The following is a 27,421-nucleotide window of genomic DNA, read 5'->3' as shown; positions in this document are numbered from 1 at the left end:
CTATGGTTTCTTTCTAGAGAGTTGCTTTCCATCCCCTTCTGCTCTTTTAGCATAGTTTGGTTTTGTTTTAATGGAATCATTATTAAGCATCTGAAAACAATTAAATGTGGACTGTTATTGAGCATAGCAACCTCACTCTTTGGCTTTCGGTGTTTTTAGCATTTTATTGTGTATTTTTCTCCACTGTCAAAATAATCTTACAAATTTCTGTATAGCTTCAGAATAATGTAGAATAATCAGATTCTTTCCCTTAGTGATTACCTTTGCTGGTACAACTCCACATGCAGACAAATTCATCGGTGATTCACAGTGATTTAGTATAGAAGTATAGAAAAATGGGTGGCTTTATCTTATTTAACAATCTTATGCCCATTTTTTTTTCCCCTCTAAGACAATGTTCTTATCTTTCCCACTCATCTTAATTTGAAGGCTTGATCTTGATATCATATCATACTCATGGATGGCTTTGCTGCTATCAAAGCATAATTTATTTTTTCTTTATTCACTATAGCCAAACTTACTGTTACTTAATGTTCTCACTGCTTAGACTGCCTAATGCTTAAATATGTCTCACAGCAGTACTAAAATGTATTTTTTTATGTACTTATTAGTCTCCTCTGAGCTTTACCCTGCAGCTCTTTTATTAACACATCCAGGAACGTGCTGCAGATATCAGTTTGTTCTGCTAATGTCTCTGCCTGTGCTCATTCTCTGGGGGCAAACCTACCCCAGCCCTGTGCAACAGCTGATACTGGATTACGTTTAATATTTGTAAGGCAAGATGAACACATTTGGGGCTGAAGGCTGACTTACTCTTCATGAATGTTCGTGGCTATTTTTCATTGCCCATTTCTTATCCCGGACCTCTCTTTGCATGTGTTGGGCTCCTAATCCCAGCTGCCTTTGAAGACAAACAGGGTATGATTGAAACAAGTGTAACTGCTGAAGGAGGAGCTCTCTGCCGAATGGAAAAACAAAGATAGACCAAGAAAATGAAGTCAGTAGCCATGCCACTGTTTCAGAGCAGTATTAATGAGAATGAAGCAATTAATACTCAGTTACGGTGTATTTCATGGACTTGTTTCTCAGGAACTGAATCTGAAGGAGGATGAATATTAAAATAAAATACAGAACACAGTTAGGAGTTTAAGTTAACGACTTTGGGTGAAAGCCAATAAATGAATTATTATTATTATTATTATTATTATTATTTGGTAATTTATATCAAAAGAAATAAATATTTGCTCCATTCAGTTCAAAGAGCAGAGGACCATGATAAATTAACGCTGTTCCCATTTACACACTAAAATTGGCCAAATTTATTGATTTATTGTTTATTGATTATTTCAGTCAAATTTATTGATTGAAATAATTTTCCATGATTAAGATGATGCCCGAACATACAATAATAAGACAGTTTTATAAGTAGCATCATCATGGAATACTTTCTGTAACAAATGTAATCCATAACTGCAGTCATGAGCATCATGATATTCATCTAGATAGACATCTAAAGACCATTGCAGCGTATTGCCAGAGATGAACCTGCCCACTGACTGAACACAAAAGGTTGTTTGCATTCATGTAAAAGAAGAAAGGAATGGCATCAGGAGCAAAATATAAAAGAACAAAACTTTTATCAAAGCATTAAGATAATTCCAGATGATTTCACCTTCCCCATTTTTGTCTGAAAACAACAGCAACAAAAAAAAAAGGGTCTCTAGATGGTAAGATATTTTAAATGAAGTGAGCGTGTTATCTTCCTTTATAAGCTGAAGTAACACAGTCAAAACAGCACAGATGATTCCTACAATGCATTAAGACAGAGTTCCCTTGAATTGCTGTAAAGTTTAAGACCCTTTCAGGCCCTGTTCTCAAAAGTGCCAAAATGTCTCTTTAAAGAGAGACTTCCCAGCACTCCAACGACACAGCCTGATGTTAATGGGAAGTGCAGAGCTCAGGAACTTGCAGGATCAAGCCCTTGGTCGCTTTGGACTTAATTTACTGCTGACTTTTTTATCAGTGTTCAAAAAAAATAATAATAATATAAAAAGACTCACATTTAATACAGCAGAACTAAAAGGTTTGGCAGGCAGAATGGTATTTAATAGATGGGTGTATAGCTGGGCTTTAAAACTGTTACAAATGGTCACACATTATACAGCAACAAAAACTTAAGCAGTTTATTGTAGTGTAGCCTGCCACTACTAATTCATAAGCCTTTTAGTTTAGGTTTCAGCATCTGCTAGAAGCACATACATGCTTCCAGCACACCCAGGACAAAATGACAGAACATCTCTACCAGGAGTGCTGCACCACAGCACTGAATTGTAATAAGGAGGGAGGGGATTAACAGCAAAAAAAAATCAATTTCACTTATAGAACTGCAGATCAGCATGTTGTAGCTGAGCCCGTTCCACTGCTGCATGAGTGTGACTCCCCTGTATAACACTAGTGGTTTCAGAGAGAAACGCAGCATTGTTTGCTAATGATGAAATGAAAAATAATGCAGAGCACAGCACCATATGCTTAGTTTCTTAGATATGTCTTCCTTTTTCCTGACTGCCTGTGTCTGGTGTTCTTAGTTTTCAACCAAGTAATGCTTCTTAGCACCGTGCATTAGAGCTTCTGCACGCTGTAGCAGAGGAACAGAGCTGCTTCTTGCTGGGCAGGGCCCTGGGGAGCCCTGTTGCGGCCTTGTGGCTGACATATGGGCCTGGGGACAAGTGCCCCCTGGTACTTGTGCAGGCACAGGCTGGGTAGCATCCTAAGGCTCTGAGGTGATCAGAGTCAGTGCACACAACCTGTGCATCCAGACACCTCCCAGGTGGGGATGGAAACATGCGGAGCTGGCTGTCTGTGGTCAGAGTTGTATGTTAAAGCCAAGCCCTGAAGAATTGTACAAAACTGGCTTTACATGATTACTGTAGATAGAGACAACAAATCAAAACAGGTCTTTGATATAAAGAAGAAAATGAAGAGACTTTGCAGATGGGAATCCAGAGTCACTGCACACAATAATGACCATTAGCGAGCTATATTGATAGGCATAGTGCTGTTTAATTGGAGTGTCACACCGTGCTCATAGCTTACCCTTTGCAAACGTTCATTTCCTGTCCTCAGCTCTGGGTAAATCCACACAGAAAGCCAAGCAGAAGTGGAAAATACAGTGAAAGGACTCAGCTGCATCTGCTTTGTTCTGAAAAGGTAGCAGAGCTGGAAGAAGCACAACACACCTGCAATTGTCTAAAGCTGAAGGTTACCTCTGTCCAGGTTTTGTGCTTATAAGAAATTTTTGTGGACGTTATCATTGATCCAGCCTAGAATTCACATTCCAAGGCATCTGAATCGCTTGGGAATCCAGGATCCATTTTAAAACTTGCCTTAGCTTCAAAATAATACAGGATCTTCTGAAGTACTGCATTTACGCGGAAGGATGCTGGCTTGAATTCAGGTGCATTTATTTAGTGGTGGGATTTCAAGTGCTTGTCAAAGTGCATGGGGAAGAAAACACTCCGAATGACTGATAATCAAATGAATAAATTGGTAGCGATTGCTTCAGACTGTGAAAATTCTGTAGATCTCTGAATGTTTTTTGCCAAAACAAGAGAAGTTGTGGTAGTTTTCTCACTAAATGCTAATCTCTAACTCTGTTCTCTTAAATGTTTGAGTCTACCGACTTTAGGAGCTGCACTGAGCAGGACTGTTTTCAGCCTTGCTGCTGAATTTCTCTGTCATTCTTCTCCAAAATCTCCTTCTCCTTTGAGACCAAAGCAGCAGCCTGCAGTTACAGTGAGTTAGTTACACAAAGCTGCCAGCTAGCAAGATATCTCCCATAATACTGAGACCAATGAGTCTAGACTCATCCCTTCGATTGCTGCTGTTCAGCTCATTAATGCGCGTATTCTTTAAAACACCTGAGAATATCCACTATGTGCATGGAATGACATGCGCTGTATTCCTGACAAAATTTCTCCTACCATTTTTTGGCACCCTCATTTTCAAGGCCCGAAGCAAAATAGGAGGCAAAGTCTGGAATTGAAGGTTAATTAGAAAGGTGATAAACATACGTGATGTCCATGTTTGTAAGACTGGCAATTATTTGCATGTTTCTTTGCACCTAAGTTCAAAACAGATGAAGTTTTTCAGGATATGAAGGGGATGAATTAATAGAGATAGGGGCAGAAAGAACAAAGTGTGAAGGCATACAAAACTCTCTGCCATCCTGTAGCTTGTTTTTCTGTAGTAAAGAGACGGGGTAAGAAATGAGCTTGGCTTCTGTGATGCATCACAACAGCAGAAAAATGAGAGAAGCATTCCGTTATCTGTCATGAGTTAACAAGACGAAGGTCAGCAGGAACATGAAATGAATTTTTATGAGAAGATTGGACATCTAAAACAGCTCTATCTCTTGCCTGGATTATCACTCTGGCTCTTCGTTCTGTATTTATGTTTTTGACGTCTAGTGGGAAAAATTAAGAAGAAACAATAAGCCTCTGCTGTCCTGACATAAAATCTGCAATAAAATTCAGCCTCTGGAAGAAAAGCTTAGAATCCATCAGGGAAGAAAATACATCCTCTTGGTAATTGCTTAGCAATGGCAGAACACTGAGGACGCTCTAAGGATATGAGGCATGAGATTATAGATCTAATAAAAATGTCTGTAAAGTAGAAAGTAATTGAGATGTTTTAGAATACATTCAGCAACCATGAACTGACACAATAGCACAAAAATCTATCAGTCTGCTTGAAAGAACAGAACCAACAACCTTCCAGAGTTCCCTTCAAGGACAATAGGGGGGTTTATATTTTCTGTTATACCTTGGAGGAGTTTCTGGTTTTTAAAGCACAGTAAATGCTGGAGCAAGTTCTGTCATACATGAATAATTGAATTTGAGTGGAAATGCAGAGACTCTCAAAATACAATAGAATACTTTCGAAGGCACTCAGAAGGAAATATCGGGCTAGGCTTACTCCTCCTGATCTCATTTATATTGCTAAGCTTGGCCTGTCTCCAATGAAATCAGTGGGGTTATGCTGGAGCAAAATTTCAGCAAAAATAGCTGTGAATCAGGTTCAGTATTTGCAGGAATCACCTCTTAAGAGAAAGGAGCAGTGAGTACTGTTGGTACCTTTGCAAGCACAGAAGTAGACAGTATGAGTTCATGAATAGCAATAGGATTGTTGAAAATTTCAATTACTCCTTACAGTATGAACAGTCTGTTCCCCCATCTTCCTCCAGTGGTGTTATCACTCTGTATTTGTGCTTATTGCATTAGACACAAAAGAACTTCAGCTCCTTGTCTGAAAGGGCATAGTGCAGATTTCTGAAGCCTACTGACTCCCCAGACTGTTCATTCCTTCAAGAGTTCATCTGTGGACTGAAGCCAGACTCTGCCCTTCACTGATATTCTTGTCTTAAGTTGGCAGCAGCCTTGACATAGAGGTGGAGATGTAGAAATAGGAACAGAGTAAGCCAAGGTTCAGAATGAAGGAGTAGGCAACTGGGAACATGTGGAAAAACAGAAAAAGAGCTCTGAGTAGAAAGGAAAGAACATGAGTCAGTGAAGATTTATAGAACAGAGAGAGAATGGCAGTTTGACAATTTACTGCCCAAAGCAGGCAGTAAACGATAAAGAAAGGTGGTTGTTAAAGAAGCAAAAGATAAGTGGAGAAAAAAAGGGGGCATTTCTTACTCATTATCTCTTGAAACATGTTTAATTTTGTGGAGTGTTGGTTAATCGTAAAGTTGCCGGTATTTAATCCGATTTTTGGATTGTGCTCCATCTTCTCCCACACAATGCATACAGCCTATAGGCTGGGGCGAGAGAGTGAGGAAGCAATGGGGTCTCATTCTTTTTGTGACTAAGCAGTCTTTGAGCTTTTCTGACTTCGGAATGTCAAAAACAGCATGGAGGTTTTGGTCTGTTTCTAGCGTTCACAAGTCCCGGCACTCAAAAAATAGAAAATAATTGCCTTTCTTCCCCAAAGCTCTGTGCAGAAATAATGTTTCCCAAAACAATGCAGACAGAATTAGAAAATCAGGCAGCAGATCCTCCTTTTTACCCATGCTTGATGCTACCACAACTGAAGGCTGTATGCACAGTGTGCGGTTTGTACCATTGCCTGAGAAGTGTGTGATTAAGAAGAGCTTTACTCTCCACGTGTGAGCCTTTCAGAAGAAGGCCTCATGCAGACAGTTCCTCTTATACAACTACGTCTGCGTTTTTTCCTCTCCCACATTAGGAGAACAAAAAAAAATAATATTTCCTTTACATTCTATTTACTCCCATGGAGTAGATTTACTTCATGTGGGTAATGTCAGGTAAGTGGTTTGAAGGTACGTGAGATGCTGAAAACATCCTCCCCCAACCAGATAAAGGCCTGAAAGATTTTCTAATTTTAAAAGTCACTGATTGTTGATTTGGGATCTCCAGGAATGGAAATCAATGCTCCATGCCACAAGAAGGCTAATCATCCATCCCACCCCTCCAAAGATGTAGAGCAGTTTGTTTTCTAGGCCAAGTGCTTCATGAGATTTTGAAGATAAAAATAACATTACTTTTGTTAACGTTCTCTCTGCTCACATTGATTCACTTCGACTCAGACCCATTTTTAATGGCTACTGCCTATGAACTGATTTATGATTGAAACAATGACATTTTTCATCTGAAAACCTTTAATCACAACTTCCACAGTGCACAGGAGTTTTCAAACCCAACTCCACCTGTTTGTGGAAATGCTGCCTCCAAAGCTAATGCAGGAACTGAAAGATACGTGTAAGAATTATCAGAACAGTAATGCTTCAAAGGATTATGTCATTTACCATGTTCTGTTATTCCAGAAATGCTTTATATTATTAGGTTGTCTCATAAGCAGATAGAAGATATTTCCACATAGGAGACAACTAAAGAGTAGCAAAGAGACAGGAAAATAAGACTTCAAAAGGTGACAAATATCTGTCTGAGCTCACCTGGTGTGAGGCAGAGTGTTGGGCTGGGGAGAAGCTCCAGGGTCCCTGAATACAGCTCACCGCAGCCATGCAGTGATGGTGTTGACATTTGGCTCAGGTGGGTCCTCTGACTATCAGCTGCTCCACCTGTATCAGATACCACAGAGTAGTCTCTGATAGTGTGTAAAAACTGCAGCAAAATGCCTCAAAAATTCACCATTGCACAGAAAGCAATCAGAAGACACGCACAGCACGGCCATTAGCTGAAACATCCCTGGAGAATTTCTAGCAGATGGACCCTGCATCGTGCCCAACAGGAAAGTAAAAGCTGTTCAGTCTCTGCCAATCTGACACCAAGGAAAAGATTAATCTTTACATTAACCCCAAATCTGTCAAGTTGCTTAGCCCAAGGATTATGAACAGGATATGGCAACCAGCAACCTGAGAAGTCTGTCAGATTGTTGCCCTGGCTTAATTCTAGTTGTGGCCAGTCTATGACATGTCAAAGAAAGCAGATCCACAGACCTTTCTCTTTGTGCAACTGCCTGATACGCATTGTAATAAAGGATATTAGCAATTACCGAGCTCAAATTCTGTGACATATACAAGACACTGTTTCCCCTTGTTTGCCTCCTTCTCTCCCGTTCAAGATCTGAACTGTGAGCTGCAGCTCTCTAAGAAGGCTGGCAGGGGAGTGGGAGATTTGTGCCTTGGCCCCAAAATCTTGCCCTGGTGAAATGATCAATGCAGTGACTGCTGCACCAACACTACAGCTGAGACAGAGTCTGTATCCCTTTCCTCATCACCCAGTTGGTCATTTGGGAGCAAGAAAACTTCCTACCAGGGTTCTCTTAGGCACTGGAATGGCCTGCCTGGGGAGGTGGTGGAGTTGCCATCCCTGGCAGTGTCCAAGAGGTGTCTGGATGGGGAGCTATGAGATCTGGTTTAGTGTCTTGTGGTAGCAACTGTAATGGGAGGGTGGTTAGACTAGATGATCTTGTAGGTCCTTCCCAACCTTGTAATTCTGTGATTCTCTTGAGACTAAATTACAGTAACACTTACCCAGAAGTCTTCTAATTCAGATATCAAAATCTACCTTGCACACCAACCCCAGCCAGCCCAAGCAACCCAATGAAATAAAACCATCCCATACTTCTTTTATGTGCAGTCACAGCCTTTGGTCCTCAACTTGCAAAACTGAAACCAGAAACTCAACATCTTTCTTCAGCATCCATCTTAGGCCATCATTCCCTGCCCATCACATCTGTCCGATAAACATATTCCAGTGCTCACCTTTTAATCCAGTCTGAAAACTGTCCAGCCCAAGGCTGCTCCCCTCTCTTACTGGCGACATTCTCCATCCAACAGCTCCAGTTCCAATGGCAAACACATTCTAGCCACATAACTTCTCAGAGTAGCGAAAAAGGCCAGAGTCCTTTCCAGATCCCCAGATCTGAAAATATGAAAGTTTGAGAATCAAACAGACCAGCCTATGTTTTTCTTCTCTAAATTGTGGTATTCCAATGAGGACAAGAAAGATGAGTTGTTGGTTACAAGTACAGGTGGATAGAAATAAAACCAGTACACCAACAATATTCTGGCTAAAGTATAAGGCCAGCTCTCTTCAGTGGAGCCAAGATCTCACTTGTAGGGTATAGCTCAAGCAAGTCTGTCTTAGACTTAAGCTGTGATCACAACCCAAGGGGAATTATCACTCCAGTAACTGAAACACAGACAGGGATGATGCTGTAGAAGAGGTGGTTTTATTATAAGAACTTGAAAAATCCATTTTTATCTCAAAAATGTCAAAGAATGCCAAGATATGGTGTAATTCTGTGACACTCTGCTCTGTTTCAAACAATTTTGCCATCCTGTTTCTTGTCATTAAACACATTTATCCAGTCTCTCCAGATTGTTTTCTTCAGCAAATTCACTGCTCAAATTTACCAAGCGCACCAAGCAAATAGGGGAGTTGAGCTCCCAATGGGGAGCAGTTTATAACGCTAGCAGACAATTAATGTCAGTTCTGAGTCTGAGGAGTCCCGTAGCCATACTTTGAGGTAGCCCGTTTCTACCAGTTCTGAATGTTAAGGAGATATATATGTTTTCTTAAAGGAAAGGAACCTAGAAGAAATTGACAGGGTAGATGAAGAAACCACTGTTGCACTCCCCGAAGGACTTTTGCAATCTGCTTCCCCAGACAATGACCTTTTCTACTCAGCACGGAAGGAAATCTCCATTGGAAAGCCTGCTAGATGCACTGCCCTGTCACTGAATGGAGAAGAAAATCTCAGAAATTAAAAAGCAAAAGAATGGAGCTGGAAACGAAAGGAGAAACTGTAGCCTGAAAGTGAAACTCTCTATTTTAATACACTCTGGAGAAGTAGAATAAGTGCTTTCTAATTAACTGCATTTCAGTTGGCATATTTATGGCTGACACTGCACAAGAAGACCTCGATGAAACATTTTACTAAAGGGTCTCTGGAGAAAAGTATCCAAACCCACCAGCAACCATGTTTCAGAGGTTTAACCTCTCCAGCCTTAATGGTTCAGTTGAAGTTCTCTCTCCATGCATGCAGATTACGTCATCCTACTGAGCGAAATGCACGCTTGACTTAGGTAAATACCTTCTCTATTTAACATGCAATATTTTTTATTTGTGGTCATGGGTTTATTTAGTTTGCTCATAAAAGTTACCAAGTTAAATAAAGGTATGGAAACAGAAGTGTTTAACGTAGCTGTTGAGATAGGGAAATTAGATGCAGCCAGCCAAAGTGCTCCTGACCTGACTGATGGCTGAAAATGGTGGTTGGGGTCTGTATGGCAGATCAGAGTCCTGCTTGATGCTGCACAATCTGGGGCTCCCAGCATCTGAAGGGACACATGGTCAGCTACACCATCTTCTCTTTCTTTATACTGTTAACACTAACAGAGAGTATTTAAAACAGTGCAAAGTCAGAGTGCCTTTCTTATTGGATTCATAAAAAACCAGCATCTTCTGGTGCAAAACAGCAACTAAGAAAGCAGTATCCATATCTCTGTTCTTAACTGCGTACAGGACTGATGTCTTTGTGCCTGTACTTTTCCTGTCAAAGGATGAATAACCAGGCTGGAAGAGTTATATCTTGCTTGAAGTACCTCTCCCTCACCAGGAAGAGCACATACTGGGAGCACCACTCAGTACAACTTCCACACTGAATTTTGGTAGGCCTTGTTTCCCCCAGTTTAGGGAAGTTAGGATACAATACAACCCTCGTAACCTCACTCCTTCTCTCCCTCTCAGGTGTATTATTGTCTGTAATGGCAAATTTCTGGATCACAGACCTCCATCATCTTGCTGCCCTCCTTGCCAAAAAGCACGGTGCTTTCCTAATGGCCCCTCCATTCTCCATGGATACTCTTGGTCACACAAGAGCCTTTTCAGCACCAATAGGATACTCAGTGGATGAAACAACTGCTTGTTTCACTCTGGGAGTGAACATTTTTCAGCTTGTTTCTCCTCTTATTCTCTTCTGAATTGGAATATACAGACATTAGGTATTTGTATCCAGCCCTAATTAGCAAGTAGCACCCATCAGAGACACTAAACATAACCTTGCCTCCAAAACTATGTGGAGGGCTGCTGTTTTGCCCCATACGAGCTCTGTGTTTTCCTTCCAGATGATTCCTGCATTTTCTCCTTTGGTGGAGCATCATCTCTTATAGCACTAGCTTTCAGCCAGAGATCCCCTCAGATGCTCCTTCAGATACCTCTTGTTCCTGAGCAGCGCAATGGTGCCTGCTGTACTGCTGTGAACTTGGATCCAGCTGCACAGAGCACATCCTGAGTTCTCACAGGCTAATTAGCTCTGCTGAGGAAACAGATGCATTAAACCCAAGCAAACAGCACCATACCACAGAGACAGTGCTTCTAACACCTAAGCATAGTGTGTTTTTTCCCTAGGCAATAAAAGCTCCTACCCTTTGCTTGCACATGCAGTTTAAGCAGCTACCAATGAAAACACATTCTGAATATTGTCTCTGTGCTAATTATTCCCAAACCCACCAATTTGCACTGGACCTCTTCTTCTCCAAACTGAAATGTTGCTTTTTGGGGAGGTTGATTTGTTTTATTGTTTGTTTTTATCTCCTCATGAGGTACCTACAGCAAAAATGTGAGCAAAGTAGACTATGCTTTTTCCCCTCTCTCTTGCTGGTTGCCATTACGAACATCCCAAGTGATGTGACAAGAAAACTAAAAGATACCACTAACTTTGTTTCCACTTCATAAGTTCAAGAAAAGGGGAAAAGAAAATACTTACGAAGCATTACTAAGCAATAAACTGAAAAGATAGCTTGGTTAGGCAGTGACCCAATGTAGCAGAAATGCTAAGTCAAGGCCTGAAGCAGTGATTGAGCACCCAGTTGGAAGGCAAGGCGAACCCAGAGGAGCTTAGGTGCACACAGTGCCCCTGAGTTACGAGAAGGGGTAGAACCAGGATCCACTCCTTCCCAGACCTCATTTAAGGGCTGGCAATGGAGGCAAGGGTATCTTGCTGGAGATATCCGTGTACCTGAGGTCTTCTAATGGAGAGAAGAGGCTTTTCTTTGTTTCTGTGTCTATGGCTATTGCATTTAAGTAAGTCTTCATTTGTTACAGCCTAGAACTTTGCTACTTTACTGACATTGCTGTCCTTTCCATTGCATTATAGTGTAACAGTTAACAAATAAACAATTACATATCTGAAATGTAAATAATAATTAAAACAAAACCGCATCCTTAATCTGAGGAAAAAATAATGGAATCAAAATGAGCAAACTTCTTGGAACCTATATGTAATTAACATGTCATTATTTGTACACAGTAAATATTTTTCATTCAAAAAGAAATCATAGCATTTCATTGCAAGGATTGGGAAACATCCAAACTGCTCATGACAAGCTGTAGTGACTGTGTATAAACAAGGGATGAAAGATTTCAGTTTGTCATTCTGAAAACAAACCATGAATCATCCCTAAGTAAGCCCCATGCTGACTAAAGCAAAAAGGGGAACGTAGCCTGAATCTCCAGCAAAGAATATGAAAAATGTACCTAGAACTTCTACTTCTGGCTTTGGCTTACTGCTTATACTGGTTTTAAGGATCTCAGATTAAGGATTGCTTCCTTGGAACAGGGAGAAACTAGGGGCACGTAAAGATTTATTTCTGCTGGAAGGATGGGAAATGGGCTTTAGGATATATCATATATTTTGTAAACTGAAATAAGCCATGGAAATATTGAGTAAACTTTAGACCTCAGCATCTAAAATCAAATGTGAATGCATGGGGTTCGAGAATCATCTGACAACTGAAGTTTAATCACATGGGTAGCTCTGATGAGTTTGGGTAAGTGAGGTGGATCTGTGCTGTGCATGCACAGAGAGCAGAACCTGGGTGAGAAGAGGGCAGCCCCTGGCCATTGCAAAGCTAGCTTTTCCTTACAGTGATACAAAAGCACCTTTTGTTAACAGCTGATTCACTTTTTTCCTGTTATTTAAGGAAAAAAAAAAAAGTACTTAATGTAAATCAGGGAAAAAATAATAATAAAAGAGCAGTATTCCATTATCTCAAATTGCAGAGTAACTTTTCCTGTTATAGCTCAAAAGCAATTATCTACCCAAGTATTGGTTATTATGTTAAATGCCATTAGCCATGGAATACAATGCTGTGTTTATTAATGAAGTGCAATTCTGTAAACAATGCAGACATTGCTCTTAAACACTGTTGTATGATCAATGAGTATACAGATGTTGTACAGAATACAGAGATGTGAGGCTGGTAAGGTTATCAAGTTGAAGAAGATAGTCAGAGATAAATGAAAGTGCTCACAAGAAACTCCATAAGGAGTGACCTCCAGAAAGACATCCTTGCTCAGTTGCAGTCAGCCCTTAAATGGGGTCTAGGAGAGCTGCAGCCAGGCTCCACTCCTTCTGGTCACACAGCTGAATTACTTTCACCTGTGGTCCTGCAGCTGACTTAGCGCTGCTTCAGGTGGTCAATCAGAGGTTCCATACAACTGTGTACTTAATTAGGGTCTTGGTTTGACAAGTTCCCCAGCTGACAGTAAAATAGGGCCAGCATTACCCTAGATGAAACCCCACTAAGGCAATAAAACCACAAATATCTTAGCATTTCATGTTTTTAAGGAAATTGAAAGTCATTTATTGAAATTAATATATAGAATACGCAAGTCAAACAAAACAAAATGCTATGCTTTCAAAGTCATGCCACTGCTTCTCATAATGGCCTATGACTCCAGATAATTTCTGCTGCACGCTTTAAAGCATTTCCAGTCTGACTACTGCTGTTAAAATGACAAGAATTTCTTCAAAATCTCACCTGCTGCTTTATTTATTGTATAAGGTGGATGGAACATAAGCACAAGCCTTGGTAAAGGAAAAAAACTATAAGAGCCAGAACCACCTTACAGAAGATTTAAAGTACGGGGGTGAAATTAAATGATCTATCCTGGTGCTGTATTTAGGCCCTGTAAGCGGGCCTAGACAAAATTCATCTGTTATTGAGAGTTACAAGAAACCAAGGATACTTCCAACAAATAAGGCAATAGAAGCATTGTTCTTTATCTATTCACTGGTAATTTAAATCTGTGTGCATGTTCAAGAGGATCCAGCAGTGAGGGACTTTCTGACAGGATGGTAAAATGGAAGTACATCCCAAGTCATACAAGACCTCTAGAGGTCACTTGGTGTGATTGCTGGCTTAGGGAAGTAGTGTCAGAGCAGGCTGCTTGTGGTGGCACTAGGTCTTGGATGTCTCTTCACATAATCATAGAATGACCTGGGTTGGAAGGGACCTCAAGGATCATAAAGCTCCAACCCCTCTCCACCACAGGAGGGGCAGTTGGCAGGGCCACCAACCTCTACATTTAATGCTAGACCAGGAAAACCTTAACTAAGTGAACCAAACTTATAATCGATCATTACTGCTAAGGATGGGAGTGCGAGGGCACTAATGTACACTGAGGCATCATCAGAATCTCAGTAACTGTCACATCCTCACAGCTGTGGAATCCTGCCACAAAGAAAATCTGCTCTCCTTGGCACAAGGGATCATCTGGTCACCATCATTTGTGGGTCACATGTTCCAGAAAATTAAAGCAATCTTTTTTGCACAGATCTAACAGCCAAAGGCATGGAGGGTGCAGCTGAAACGTGACACAGACATTCCCCAGTGAACAGAAGTGCCTTCTGGAACCATGCTTACAGCTGGCTTTCAGTTGACTGCGCTATCAGACTGTGTTTAACAGCAACAACGGTATCTGCTGTAGTCAGGCAGTTTCTGTAGCTACTGTTGTAGCGGCAGTTTGCACTTGATACTGCTTGAATGAATACAAAGTTTAAATTCATCTCTTAAATTCAGCTCAGGAGTCACCTCATGCAGTACAATACCACAGAATCCCAGGGTTGGCAGAGCCCTCTGTGTCCATCTTCTCCAACCCCTGCCCAGCAGGGGCTCCCACAGCACAATGCCCAGACCCATGACCGTGTGATGTCTGAAGATCTCCAAGGAGGAGTCATTGCAGCCTCTCTGGAAAGCTTTTGCCAGCGCTCCAGTCCCTTGATCATCTTGGTGATCTTCCACTGGTCTCTCTCCAGTACGTTCATGTCTCTCTTGTACTGGGGGCCCAGACCTACACACTATATGTCATTTCTCTGCAAGTTTATCTGTCTAATATTTTTCTCCAATCTGTCTTCTTTTTCTCTTTGTTTAACGTTAATTCAACTCCTCCACTCTTATTTACCTTTATTGCAGCTTTAATCCTCTGTAGAGAATGGATGATAATGAGGTTTTTAACAAATATGATGGATAGGGACCTGGGCAATGTGATCTAGTTCTTGATCTACTGGCTGTCAACCCTGCCTGTGGCTGGGGAACTGGAACTTGATGATGATCCTTGTGGTCCTTCCAACCCAAGCCATTCTATGATTCTATGATATGGCATTTTATTTAAGGTTACTTCTTTGAACCACTCTTCACAGGATTTCCATGATTCTGCCAAAATAACATAACATAATCATAACATGGGGCAAAATGAACAAATAACTCAAAGCCATTTATCAATCAGTGATGAAAAGCTTGGATGGCACAAGGCTAAACTGCCAAAAATAGTATTTTGTACCCTTCCAGAAATGAACTTTTGCACAGTATTGTGAAAGCGAACATTTCAGAGAACCAAGAAATCAAAAAGGAAGGGTCAAACCCTAAATTCAGTAAGTTATCCAGATACCTACTTTGACATAAGGGGAGAATATGAAATGCATGAAAAATACAGAAGCCCCAGTTCCCTACATGGTCACACCAATAAATTAGAAAAGCTCCTGGCAGCATTTTGCTGCCATAAAACCAGCACAGCCCTGGTGGGCTTGAGAACTGTCCTTCATTAGCTGCATGTTTTCAAGTAACTTTGCCATTTGGCTTTTCTTTATACCTCTTTGCTAGTTAAATACCAGCGTGCTTTACTCTGTTGAGCACACACATCAGCTCATTCCACCTGTTGAGCCATGTGTTGGCCCAGCAGAGGCCCAGCCAGCAGTGGCAGCAACCTGAGTGCCAGACTTCACTTGAGCTATGGACTGCCATAGGAGATGCTGCCAAACTCACACCATCTCTGCGTAATTACAGCTTTTAGTGCAGTGGGGTGTGATTAGCTCAAGCTGTAGCTCATTTAGTGCACTGTAATTACAGTGCACTCAGCTTCATAGTCAGTTTTGACCTAGAAAGGATGCATTTCTGGGGTTATTTTTAACAGCTGTCAGCAGTGCTCATAGATACTGCCAAGCCTCACAACAAAAACATCTGAATTTTGACAGGCACCTGACAGTCCTGTTAGAGGATGCCAACATCAAATGTGTGTGGATATTCCTGAGTGCTCCGCGTGTTGCTCTCCTTTGTATGCCTTTACCTGTCATTTCAAGTCTGTCTCACCTGTCAGAGATGCCCAGTGAAACAAACCTCAGATAAGTACTCTGTTGGAGTCACTGCAAAGGGTTCTACTTTAAAAGATTGGGTAAAAAAGAGAGATTTTAACTCTGGCACTGAAGTCACTTGCCAACTTTTGGTTAGAGTTATCGAAAAGACAAACACACAGTAAGTGCTGGAGAATGGAAAGCAGACAAACTATGGGAGCTGCACGTGGGAAAAGTTTCATCTCGTGGTGCGGAGCTCTGCCTTACTGCAATGAGACCAACAGGTGCTTAATGTGGATGTGTAACAGATACGCCATGCTTCTGTTTCAGAAGACAAACGTTTCACCTTTGCTGACATCAAAAAACTCCTCTCCACATAAGAAGTGGTGCTGGAAATCAACTTTACTGGCAGTGGCCTTTCTGTAGCTGGATGCTCTCAGTTGGTGGGGCAATGGGAGAGCTCAGGTGCATGCCCACATTTCTTGCAGAGCAATGCAAGGATAAGCAGCTTGCCCTGGAGGTAGCAAGCAGATCTTTCCTATCAGAAGGAAAACCATGCTCCGTTGTGTGCCAGGCTGAGCCCTGAAGGCACTCTGAAGTAGTTCTCCCACTGCTTATGCTGGATCCATTGGTCCAGAGGTGTGCAGAAGCCTCTCTGCAGCACAGTGGAGGTGCCCAGCATATTAGCGGAGCACTGCCTGCACCAGGCCACATCTGCCTTAACCCAGGGTTCCAAAGCCAAGTTGCTGTGCTTTCCTGCACAAAGAAATCAAAAGACTGCTGTCAGGCAGCCTGCCAGGGAGCCTGAAATGTGAGCCAATGACCTCCAGAGCTCCTCTTGGAGCGGTATGTGCTTGTGCATGCTGAGTCGCCTCTCCGGCTAACCAACAGCATCAGTGCTGCTAACTGAGAGGGAAGCCAATGTGAGCCTGCTGCAGTGACACTGCGATAGATGGAGGCTATGGGAGCAGTATTCACCTGCCAGCCACTGGCATACACACAGTGGCTACTGTTTGTACATCATTATGCCACTATTACGTGTTCCAAAGAGAGTCTTCCTTCTAATCAAAGCTTGTATCGCTCTAGCCCAGCATCTGCTGCTTGAGGCATTTCCCAAAGAAGAGGACAAGAAGGTCTCCTGCAGCTTAATGTGCACATCACCGAAAGCTCAAGTGTGCCTCTGTTTGTCGTGCTGAGAAATGCTGTGAGCAGTCAGAACAAACTAAAATTAGGCTTTGGAATCCTTGTCACAGAATGGACTTGATGTGAAGTAAAAATACATGAATTCCTCCTTTCTGTTGTTCCCCACTGTCAATTCTCTATGCTACTACTTCACAGGTTCAGTTTCTAAAGCCAGGACAAAAAGTCTAATTACAGCTTCATGAAACATGCATGGCTGATTTTATTGCTAGAGGTCTCACTAAAATGAATGAATAACTAAGCAGAGAAAGTGTGATTCCTCCCAAGAAAAGAATAGAATCAAGCTAGGTATGAAGACACCAATGTGTGTTAATGCAGACCCATTAGGTGTGTCACACATTAGGTGCCATTTCAATGACTTCCCATTGACTTTCAATGACAGAGGTTGACAGCTGAGCTGCTGGGGTGACAGACTGGGACTTAGGAAGCTGCACTCGGGTCTCTTTTCTGAACTGGCTGTGTCAACTGGTGGCTGTCTTCTTCAGTCCATCTTCTTGGCACACACCCTTCTCCTCACTCCATTTCTGAATTTCCAGCTCCAGCTGAGGGCACATGTTCCATAGTGCAGGCATGGATTTGAAGATCTGGCTCCAATAATTGCGTTTTGTGGATTCAAGGCCTTTGAAGTAAGAAGAAATACATAAAAATGACAGACTACTTACTTATGAGAGTATCAGGAGCCATATTAGAAGCAACTTTCATCCTCTTTGGCCATCCTGCCACATGTAACACTGCACAAAGGCCTTAATAACGTGTAACTGATGAAAGCAGCTCTTACCCATGTGAGAGCAGAGAATCATCTCAGACCGCTGCGGACTGACTGCTGTATTTCCTGCAATCCTTTGAGCGATAAGAATTTTCTCCTATTAAGGGAGGTGAGTGCATAGTGCATCTGCCCTCATGCAAATTGCCTTCTCTTCGTCACTTCTCTGGAATACATTTCAGCTCCTCACTCAGCTTCCACTGACTTGAGTAACGAGCAGCCTTACTCAGCATATTGCCTGCTCTCTGCCTTGAGTTTTGCTTTATAATGAGCTGAGAGGGTCAGACGATTAGCATGAAACTGCTCCAGTCTCTGCTGTGACTATCGATACTTTCAAACAACAGTACTTCACTGGTGCCAATTACAGATGTTCTCCTAATTTTCTCTCACATGCCCCTGACAGTATCCCACTACCTGCTGAGTTCACAGAAAGCTCCTGTGAATGAATATCTCTCTCCCCAGCAGTTCTGACCCAACCATGCACTATTCTCCAGAAAGAGTCAAACAAATCTGTCACATCAGCTAATCACTCCCCAGCCTCCTTCACCATATAATGAAGTCATCCTTGCTCCCTGTCGCATGTAGGACTCAACCCAGGCACTTGCTTCCCTTGCTCTGCTGTGGGGAAGGGCAGGCGCACATGGCATGGACGCTGTTCTCTGTCTGCAGAGAAGAAAGGCTTTGGCCATGGGCTCAAAAAGTTGACACAACAAAGAGAGAATGGGAGATGAGAACCTCCCCCACCACCCAGGTAAAGACTTAATGTCAAATATGAGGCAACAAAAAGACTAAAACCACAGGCCTTAGTTAGACCACAACTTGAAATGTCTTCTAGCTTGGCTTTCCTTTTTTAAGTCTTTTGTCTGTCTACAGAAACACCCCCAAATTCAGAAGGGGTTAAAAGTAACTGATTTGTAGACCATATTAAGTCATTCATTGATTTTCTGTACTTATACTGCAATCTTCTGGGCATATCGGTTTTAGTCTTGTATCTGCACTTGAATACATGATACCTGTCCTTACTCACATCACTGGTGTAACTGAGCTATCCATCAGTGTCACATTTGCTTATGGATCTCATTATCACTCAGCCAAATGTGCTCCAGGGAGGTGTCCTTTTGGCAGATGCAGCTTTTCTTTACTGACTGTGCCTTGGCAAAAACTTACTGCTAATTTAGCAATAATTGTTCCTTTCAGGCATATGTGTCTCTAGTTTATCTTTCCACAGTATCACATCTTTCTTAATCCTTGAAACCTATGTGGGCATGTAACTGAATATGCACATGTAGATTTGGAAAAGGGAAGGAAGGAAGGAAGGAAGGAAGGAAGGAAGGAAGGAAGGAAGGAAGGAAGGAAGGAAGGAAGGAAGGAAGGAAGGAAGGAAGGAAGGAAGGAAGGAAGGAAGGAAGGAAGGAAGGAAGGAAGGAAGGAAGGAAGGAAGGAAGGAAGGAAGGAAGGAAGGAAGGAAGGAAGGAAGGAAGGAAGGAAGGAAGGAAGGAAGGAAGGAAGGAAGGAAGGAAGGAAGGAAGGAAGGAAGGAAGGAAGGAAGGAAGGAAGGAAGGAAGGAAGGAAGGAAGGAAGGAAGGAAGGAAGGAAGGAAGGAAGGAAGGAAGGAAGGAAGGAAGGAAGGAAGGAAGGAAGGAAGGAAGGAAGGAAGGAAGGAAGGAAGGAAGGAAGGAAGGAAGGAAGGAAGGAAGGAAGGAAGGAAGGAAGGAAGGAAGGAAGGAAGGAAGGAAAACAAATTGAAATACTAATTGAGGTGTAAGAGCTGGACAGGACAAAACTGGCAATATTAAACAAACAAACACAACTTCCTCTAACACAGTAATGTAGTCTTTAGTTTTCAGACAAGAAGAAAACATTAGCAGAAGGTGGTGCTGCCAGGTCTTAACAAATCTATGCGTACTGTTTGTTTAAGCCTAGAGAGGTCACTCAGAGATCTACCAAGAGCACTACGTTGCTCATTATTAAATTAAATGTGTACACAAATTATTGTCCTATCTGTACTGAACATCCAGAGATTAATACTGAATGGCAGCCTCATGGTTGTCATTGTAAAGCCTTTCCTCCAGAAATCAAAGAGCCTCAGAGTCACTCATGGGTGAGACCTGACAGTATTCCTCTGGCAGGGGGAATGAAGGAAAGGTGAGGTGCAGAAGCAATGGTGAGCAGGTCCACTTTGAGCTCCTGCTTTCACTGTGAGGTGTGCTGGATCTGCAGGTCCATGTGCCGTTTCTCACAGAGGCTTTTTATCAGCAGCCAACAAAACACAGCAGTTGCAGTAAAAGGTGCCATGCTCTGATATACTTTCACAACAGGAACACTGCTGCTTTTGAAACCTCAGTCTTGACCTTGGGCTCTATTGCTCCTTCCCTACTCTCTGCTGTATGGGACAGTGTTGGATTCCCCACATCCAAACCTGAGTTGGGCACAAGGAAACAAAGCCTGAGCAGAAGGCAATCTCACTTATAAGTTAACCACATAAACAGTACTGTTTTGGCAAGTCAGTAGCAGAACCTCATTTTTCTTCCACATATCCCACATAGGCACAATTAGCTTAGACACTCACTGTGAAGAGAATGTGTACTTGAGAACACTGGGGGGCTCTATTCAGCTTGACTTTGTCTCCAGTTTAACCAGTGGGCTAGCGGCAAGGATGAATCTTCTTGTGGTCTCACACAGGGTGGTACAACAGAGTGCCAAATCAGATCGCTACATGCTAGAGTCCATTGTCGCTTCTCTCTTTGTTCTTCCCTTTTCATTCTCCACTTCCTTCTCCATCTGAGCAGTTAATTTTGTTTAGCCTTTCTGCAAAGAGCTCTGCACAGAAGGAGTAATGAAACTACCGATACCCTGTTAATTAAACTCCCTTTGTTCATTGTGCCTGCAGCACTCTGAAGTGATGGGAGAAATCTGATGATTTTATTGTTAACACTATAAAAGAAATTGCAGGCATAACTGTCCTACAACAACAATTAATGTGGGAAGGTGGAGGGCAAATTCTTCTAGAAAGAACAGTTGTACAAGAGAAGATTCTTATGTAGTACACTCCTGTAGGTGTGGAGGAGTTTGCTGTTTCTGGTTGTAAAGCAGGCCTGTTAAGGGCCCCTGAGAGCACTTGTCAACTCTGTGTTTATTTTTACTAGCCCTGACCGGTCTTATATTTTAAATTACTTTCTTATTCCCTGCTCCCTGCTCTGCCTCTCAGTATCCACATGCCTTGAGCAACATCTTTACAGCTCTCATTTCTTGCTATTCTGAATTCTGTTTCTCATATCCTCTACTCTTTAATTTCCAGTACAATTATTAGGAATTTTGCTTCCTTCCAGTTTTTAAAAAGTGCTTTTTGGTCTTTCTTTATGACACAATTACAGTTAATTTTCCTTAGGAAAATCTGTTTTCTAGCATTCCAGTCTCTTCTCAAAGCACCCGAAAGAGCCAAATTGCTTATCTTTTTCCATCATGTGAAAGTGTTGGCCTTCTTCCCATGGCTCCAGTCTTTTATCTCAGTGCTGCTCCTTTTCACTCCTCTCTGCCACCTCCTCATAACTCCTGGCTGTTCTCCAGTTCTTGTCCTGCTGCTGGGATTGCTCCAAGAGAAGGAACACAGGAAATCCCTGTGGGACAGGCTTGTTGCTCTCAGCCCTGGTGTCAAGTACCACAAAGCCTGCATCAACCAGAAGCAGCTGCTGCAGGGCTCTTAGTCCCCATGCTACAGCTTGGGCAACATATGTGCTTGCTGCAGATCACATTTCCTGGGAATATGGGTACCAAGCTCTGACAAGTCTTTATGGAGTGCATATTAGCTGAACTATCACAGAGATTTATAGCCTTTTCAAAATGAGCTATTGTCAGGAGATGTGAAAATGGCACATTTCTGACATGAGGTCACCCCCCTGCCAAATATCAACTTCCATCTCTAAAGCAGGAGGGCACTAGAGAGGTTTTCATTTTTAGTATGGACCAAAACCGTATTTTCCATTATTCTTGTTCTCAGAAATGTGTCTTGCTGATTTCTAAGGTACTGTTGAAACTGTTTACACATTTGCTCTGCTTTGACAGCAGAGGTATATAACTGGCTGCTTGTGACCTCCCCAGATCTTTAGGCAGCATAGAACCGATCTCTGTGTTCCAGTCTGGCCACGCTAAGTGCTCTGCCATCATTTCTAGCCCCTGGCTGGCTCATACTAGTTTCTTGAGGCTTTGCCAACCCACCTAATATAAGCTGCTATAAGCTGCTTATGGACATGGAGACTGTGCTCAGGGAGATGGAAGTGACCCCATTGGAGCTCTCAGTATGTCCAGTGCTTGCTGTGCATTGCTGTAGATGATCTCTGACACATTCTGTGGCCCCCAGTGACACCAGCAGTACCCAAGTTTCCAAGCAGGCCCTGTCTCGGAATCTCATCCTTAATACAGCAGGCACTCATAGGACACATGAAGAAAGCACAGATGAAGGCTCTGTCTGAGTTCACCTTTCCGATAGGATGCTTTCTAGGCCTGCAGCACCTCCCTGCTGTCTTCACTCTCAGCCTGTCTCACATCATTGTGGGGAGTGCTACTGCAGTCACTAGAGAGGCAGAAGGACAGCAGGCCCAGAGCAGCACTGGCACCAGCATTAAGCAAAGCTGCCAGGATGGGAGGGAGCTCCTGTCTGCCTGTTGGGGGTGGCTTGGTAGCCTCCAGGCCTCATCAGTGCCGGCTGCTGCTGTTCTGAGCTCAGGGAAGTGGAGAAAAGGTTAACCAGGTTGTTAGTACTTACCAAGGGAGGATCACAGTCGAGAACTGGGTTATTTCTCCAAGTGACATGAAAACAAACAGTGGTGGCAACAGTCACAGCTGTGTCATCACAGCACAAGTTTCATCACACTGTTTCAGTTCTGCTCTGTTAAGTAGATGCTTTTATTTCTTCCACTTTTTGGTTCCTGAAACAGGGGAAGAGGTATCTCCACCTCCATTTATCTCTCTTTTCTTTCTGCCAGTAGACTTGTTGTCTTCTTACTCAGTCTCTCCCCTTCTCAGAAACACTCTCCCTGATGCTTTCCCATCTTCGCATCACAGTCACATAAAATCTCATCTTCACCTCATTTACAGGAAAAAAAAAGTACCATTAGGAAATAACTGTTTGGTGATTTAGTGATGTACCTTAATACCTAGGGAAAATAAAAGCGAGCTCTCAAATTGTTCTTTCTGTGCATGGATCTGTGAATCCAGCTGTGGCAAAGAAAATCTGAAAGAGAAGAATGGCAGCTTCCTCCAGCATCCCACCACACGGCTGGCATAGGCCATACAAAGGTGAAGCACTGAGGGAAGGAGTGCCTGGATGGGAATTATACACTATTGAAGTGCATCCATGACTAAGAGAAATCAATTCAGTATATCACGGTATAGCAATGGTCACAGAATAAACAGACATTATTTCTTTTTGGAGATATTCTTCCCAAGTCACTCCCTCTAATAGCTCTGGGAGCTCCTTCCTTCTTCCTGCCTCCAGCTGTATCCCCAAACAGTGAACTATCCCACCGGTGGGTTATGCCCAGAGGACACAACAAACCCACTTTCACCCTTCCTCCTCCTGGTGAAGAGCAGCAGACTGGTTTTCATTTGTTGGGTTAGCTGCTCTGGCCAGAAAGGAGATCCAAGCGGAGCCAAGGCTCTGCCATCTGCAGAGGTGGAGGCAATCGCATTAACAGCTCTGGGCATGCAAGTGTCAGGTCACAGCACTGTCCATCAGATCATACGTGAGCTTCACACTTCCCAGCACAGTCAGTATATGGCTTCAGTCACAGGCCAGCTCTGCATCTAACCCTATCTGCAGGGCTCTGAAGCTGTTAGCTCCTGCTATTTGCCAGCTCCCATCAACACCAGCACACAGCAGAAGGATCCAAATGTTGCTCTTGCTGTTGGGGAAAGCAGCAAAATCTTCTGAGGCACATTATTGCTGTTGTAGGTTGCAGAGGCAACAGATGGAAAATAGGTTTAGAAGCTCTGTGGACGTCTGTGATGCTCCAGGGATTGCAGATAGCTGCAAATGTTTACAGTAAAAGCAGCAAGAAAATTATTCAGGGCCTCTTTACCTTCCTAGAGCTGACAGAGTGACTTGGCCACCTCCTACACATTACGCCTGGCAGATGGTTGAATACCTATCCACTCAGAAGCTGTTAATATAGGGAAGAGTATGGCAAAACCTGAATTCTGCTAATTTGCAAGTTCTAAGCACATACAAAAGATAGGAGAGTAAGGCTCACCCGGAAACAAAGGAGCGCGAATAAAACCTCTACATCTGTAGAGACAAATTAGTTTTTCCTTACCCTCACCACATACGGCTCAGAAGAACAACAAGAAAAATGAGGGAGCCAACTTTAAGCAACTTTATCTCTGCTCCACTGACCTTGATTTTGAAAAGAATGCATGTGCTCATGCAGAAACTGCACCGCCTTGTTCAGTTCTCTCCGCCTTCTTGAAGAGTGGGAAAACCTTCTTGAATTTCCATCTATTTTAAATTCTGCTTGCATTGAGAGAGCACAGACAGAAGCTTTGCCTCTCGTTGCAGTTTCAGCAAAGCTCAGACTCAGAAGCTGAAATAGCCTTCTATCAGGCACATTTTCTTATCTGATATCCCTAAACTGCATGTTAGAGCTGGGTGGGAGAATGCTGTCTGTGGGTTTTTGCATGTATTATGGAAAAGATATGACACGTAGCTTAAACCTCAGCTACACAGACTAGTGCTAGCAGACATGCCAGGTACCTTGCACATTTCTTCCAGCAGCTTAATCTTATTATCCTAATTCCCCTAGAATTGTAGGAATCTACAAGCCAAAAGAGGCTGGAGATGGCTTTTCAGAGATAAGGATTTGGGTGATTTTTCTTGCTGTTGCCTGACTGTAGCTGAGAAAATCCTACCATCTGCTGGAGAAAAGAAAACCTGCTCCACAGTTTCCATAGCTGTAATTTCCTCTTACTGTGTCTCATGTGCCCTTGCTTCATTTTTGCTTTGGTTCTCCTTTTCTTTGTTTCATTATCATATGTGAGCAGCAATTTGTCTGTGTCATTCTGTGTTGGTGCCTCAGATACTCACTCTACTCTTTAACTCTTGCTGCTGTTTCACAGCGTGGCAGACACAGCCTCATCTCATACTAACTAGGAGCTTCACGTGGGGAGAAAAAGCTGAATTCATCATATTCTTATTGCTTCTGGAGATATAAAGGGACTTGATCCAGAGTGTTGCGCTGGCTGGAACAGGTGATGGTCATGCTAAGCCAGGCCTGCCTGCCTGGTGCCTCAACGTAGTTCATAAAATGAGAACAAAGAGCACATAATGGCAATCCCACTTTCTACCTTAGGACATCAGATTTCACAAATTGATTGCACAAAGCAGAAGACCAGCGTATTTGCCTGGTTTAGTCATGGTGGTCACATACTACGTTAGACATGGGCATGATTCTCAAGTGCAAGTGTACACCTATGCCTCTAAGCTTGTCTATACACCATGGCTCCTGATAGGGATTTGATGGATTCACTGGTAGGAACATAAAAACATATATAAAAAAACAACTTTCAAAAAACATATATAACCCTGAAGTCTGATACATAATTATTTAGACTCACAGTTTTTAAGTGCTATTCATAATCAATATACTGTATATAAGCCCAACTCTTCCAGTATTCTGTAAGTCACAGGTTTAAAATATATATTTATATATTGTTCATTCTACCGTGCATAAGTAAAGAAAACAAAAGAATAGTGACCTATATTTTGAATACTATTCTTCTGCTTTGGCTATAGGCTGCAACACCATCAAAAGAAACAGAATGATATAGAGCCTAAATAAGTAGCTGTCTGCATAATGGAACAGTAAAACAAAAAGGCAGGAAGGTAGCAAAAATAATTTGATCTCATATATTATTTACCTCTTAGAGTACATAAAGTAAACCAGTAGGCTTTGCTCTGGATTCTGTGCATCTTATAGCTGCAATAAAACTACCGAATCATGAGAAAGGACCCACGTCGAACAACCCCACATCCTTTTTATGAAAATTAGCAGCAGCTTGTTCCTTCCTGGACAGGTAGGGAAATAGGCAAGGCAAGATCAGCTCTACGGTGTACCCAAAGGCTGCATAATTTGGCAGGTTGTTGAGTTCACAGGGTATTTGCTAAACAAAGGAAGTATGAACTGCCTGAAAGCGAAGTCTCTAGGTGGTTTTATGAGTCTGCAGCCTGGAGCAGTGGTTATAGGGCACTCCTGATACATGGTAGCAGCCATCCAGCAGTTAGCACAAACTTCAGCCTGACTGAAATGTAATGGGCATTAGACAGAACATTCTTGCTATCAGTTTGTTCCTTCTGCTGTAGATTATAATTATTTTTGCTCCATACATCCAAAAAGGATTGTAATGCTGGAATCCTGTGATGCTTAATGTTCTAGTGGAAATGGGCTCTTTTGATGTGAAGCAAGACACAGGGATTAAAAAAGTGCTAGAAAAATATTTGTTTGCACCAAAATTAGTCCTTCAGTATGCGCAAGGTGGGCTAAACAAGAGCATCATAGATCTTGTCAGGGAGCATCAGAAAGTACCAGAGTGATAAATAATTTAAATGGCACATCCCTAGTTATGAGAAGCTGTTGTGTACGCAGGAGGATGTGTGAGAGATGCAGGAAAAGCAAAGTAAAACAAAAAATGTTTGGAAGAATTATAACACATAATTCTTATGATGTTTGAGGAAGGATAGAAAATTCACACTAGAATCTTGCCTGCTGAAACATCCCTATCAGTTCAGTTAAACTGTGATGTAAAACGATTAATCCAGTGTAACACTCCTCTACAGACACCCACATTATTTAACCAGTTGACCTGGAATCTTGCACTTCTGCACACAGGGCCAAACAGAAGAACACACACGTGTGTGGCAGGGCACTGCCTCTACATTGCACAGTTTCAGATCAGGATTTGTGCCTGACACAGCAAAGAGGACATACCTGCTCTCTCATAAACTAGCAGTGAGCAACAGCAAGTTTAAGGGTCAAAACAAGGGTATCTTCATGAGCTACATATTGTAGTAGCGACATTCTGAAACTGGAAACTTTCAGTTTCCAAATCAATTTCAAAATGTCAATGTCAGTAAAAAATGTGTAAAGCTTTTTAAATAGGAAATATACCCATAAGCAGAAATGAGAATTCTCACCTGAGAGCTTGCTCACCACTTCACTGGGGTCACCGTTGCCCATGGGCACTGTGCTTGGCTGTGCTCCATCAAAAGATGTCTTCCTCTCACTCACAGGCTCTTTTCCTCCAAAGCCCTCAGGGTTTCTGGTTAACTCACACTTTTTTTTCCTGTAGTCTTTTCTCTCTCAGACTGCATCAGCCCATATTGCTCTCTTTCTGCAGCTGAGCCTGTCTGAGTGCTTCCCTCACCTGATGTCTTGCAAAGCCCACAATCAACTTGTGTTTATTATACTCATTATTACAGAAAGCTAAGGCAGAGCCTGAAATACTTGACAAACAGCATGAAAATACCTTCCTATTGCCAGCAACTAAGAAGCTGCAAATCCTTTTCTTTCT

The 27,421-nt window shown here is 42.4% G+C and overlaps 2 long non-coding RNA genes across 2 annotated transcripts; both read right to left on the bottom strand.

The window, feature by feature from the left end:
* Positions 1-144: 144 nt before the first annotated feature.
* LOC107310900 (uncharacterized) lies at positions 145-27,421 on the bottom strand. Its single transcript, XR_014942497.1, has 4 exons — positions 27,045-27,421; positions 8,246-8,405; positions 6,974-7,099; positions 145-958 (listed from the first exon to the last, which is right to left on the bottom strand). It is a non-coding gene; the product is annotated as an uncharacterized LOC107310900 (long non-coding RNA).
* LOC116653181 (uncharacterized) lies at positions 17,280-24,197 on the bottom strand. Its single transcript, XR_004306643.2, has 2 exons — positions 22,623-24,197; positions 17,280-17,716 (listed from the first exon to the last, which is right to left on the bottom strand). It is a non-coding gene; the product is annotated as an uncharacterized LOC116653181 (long non-coding RNA).

The sequence above is a fragment of the Coturnix japonica genome, chromosome 1, assembly GCF_054131305.1.
Source record: "Coturnix japonica strain WE chromosome 1, WE-NBRP24, whole genome shotgun sequence".
Taxonomy (NCBI): Eukaryota; Metazoa; Chordata; class Aves; order Galliformes; family Phasianidae; genus Coturnix; species Coturnix japonica.
Note: the sequence above shows the minus strand (reverse complement) of the source record. Positions and strands in the feature narration are given on the sequence as shown.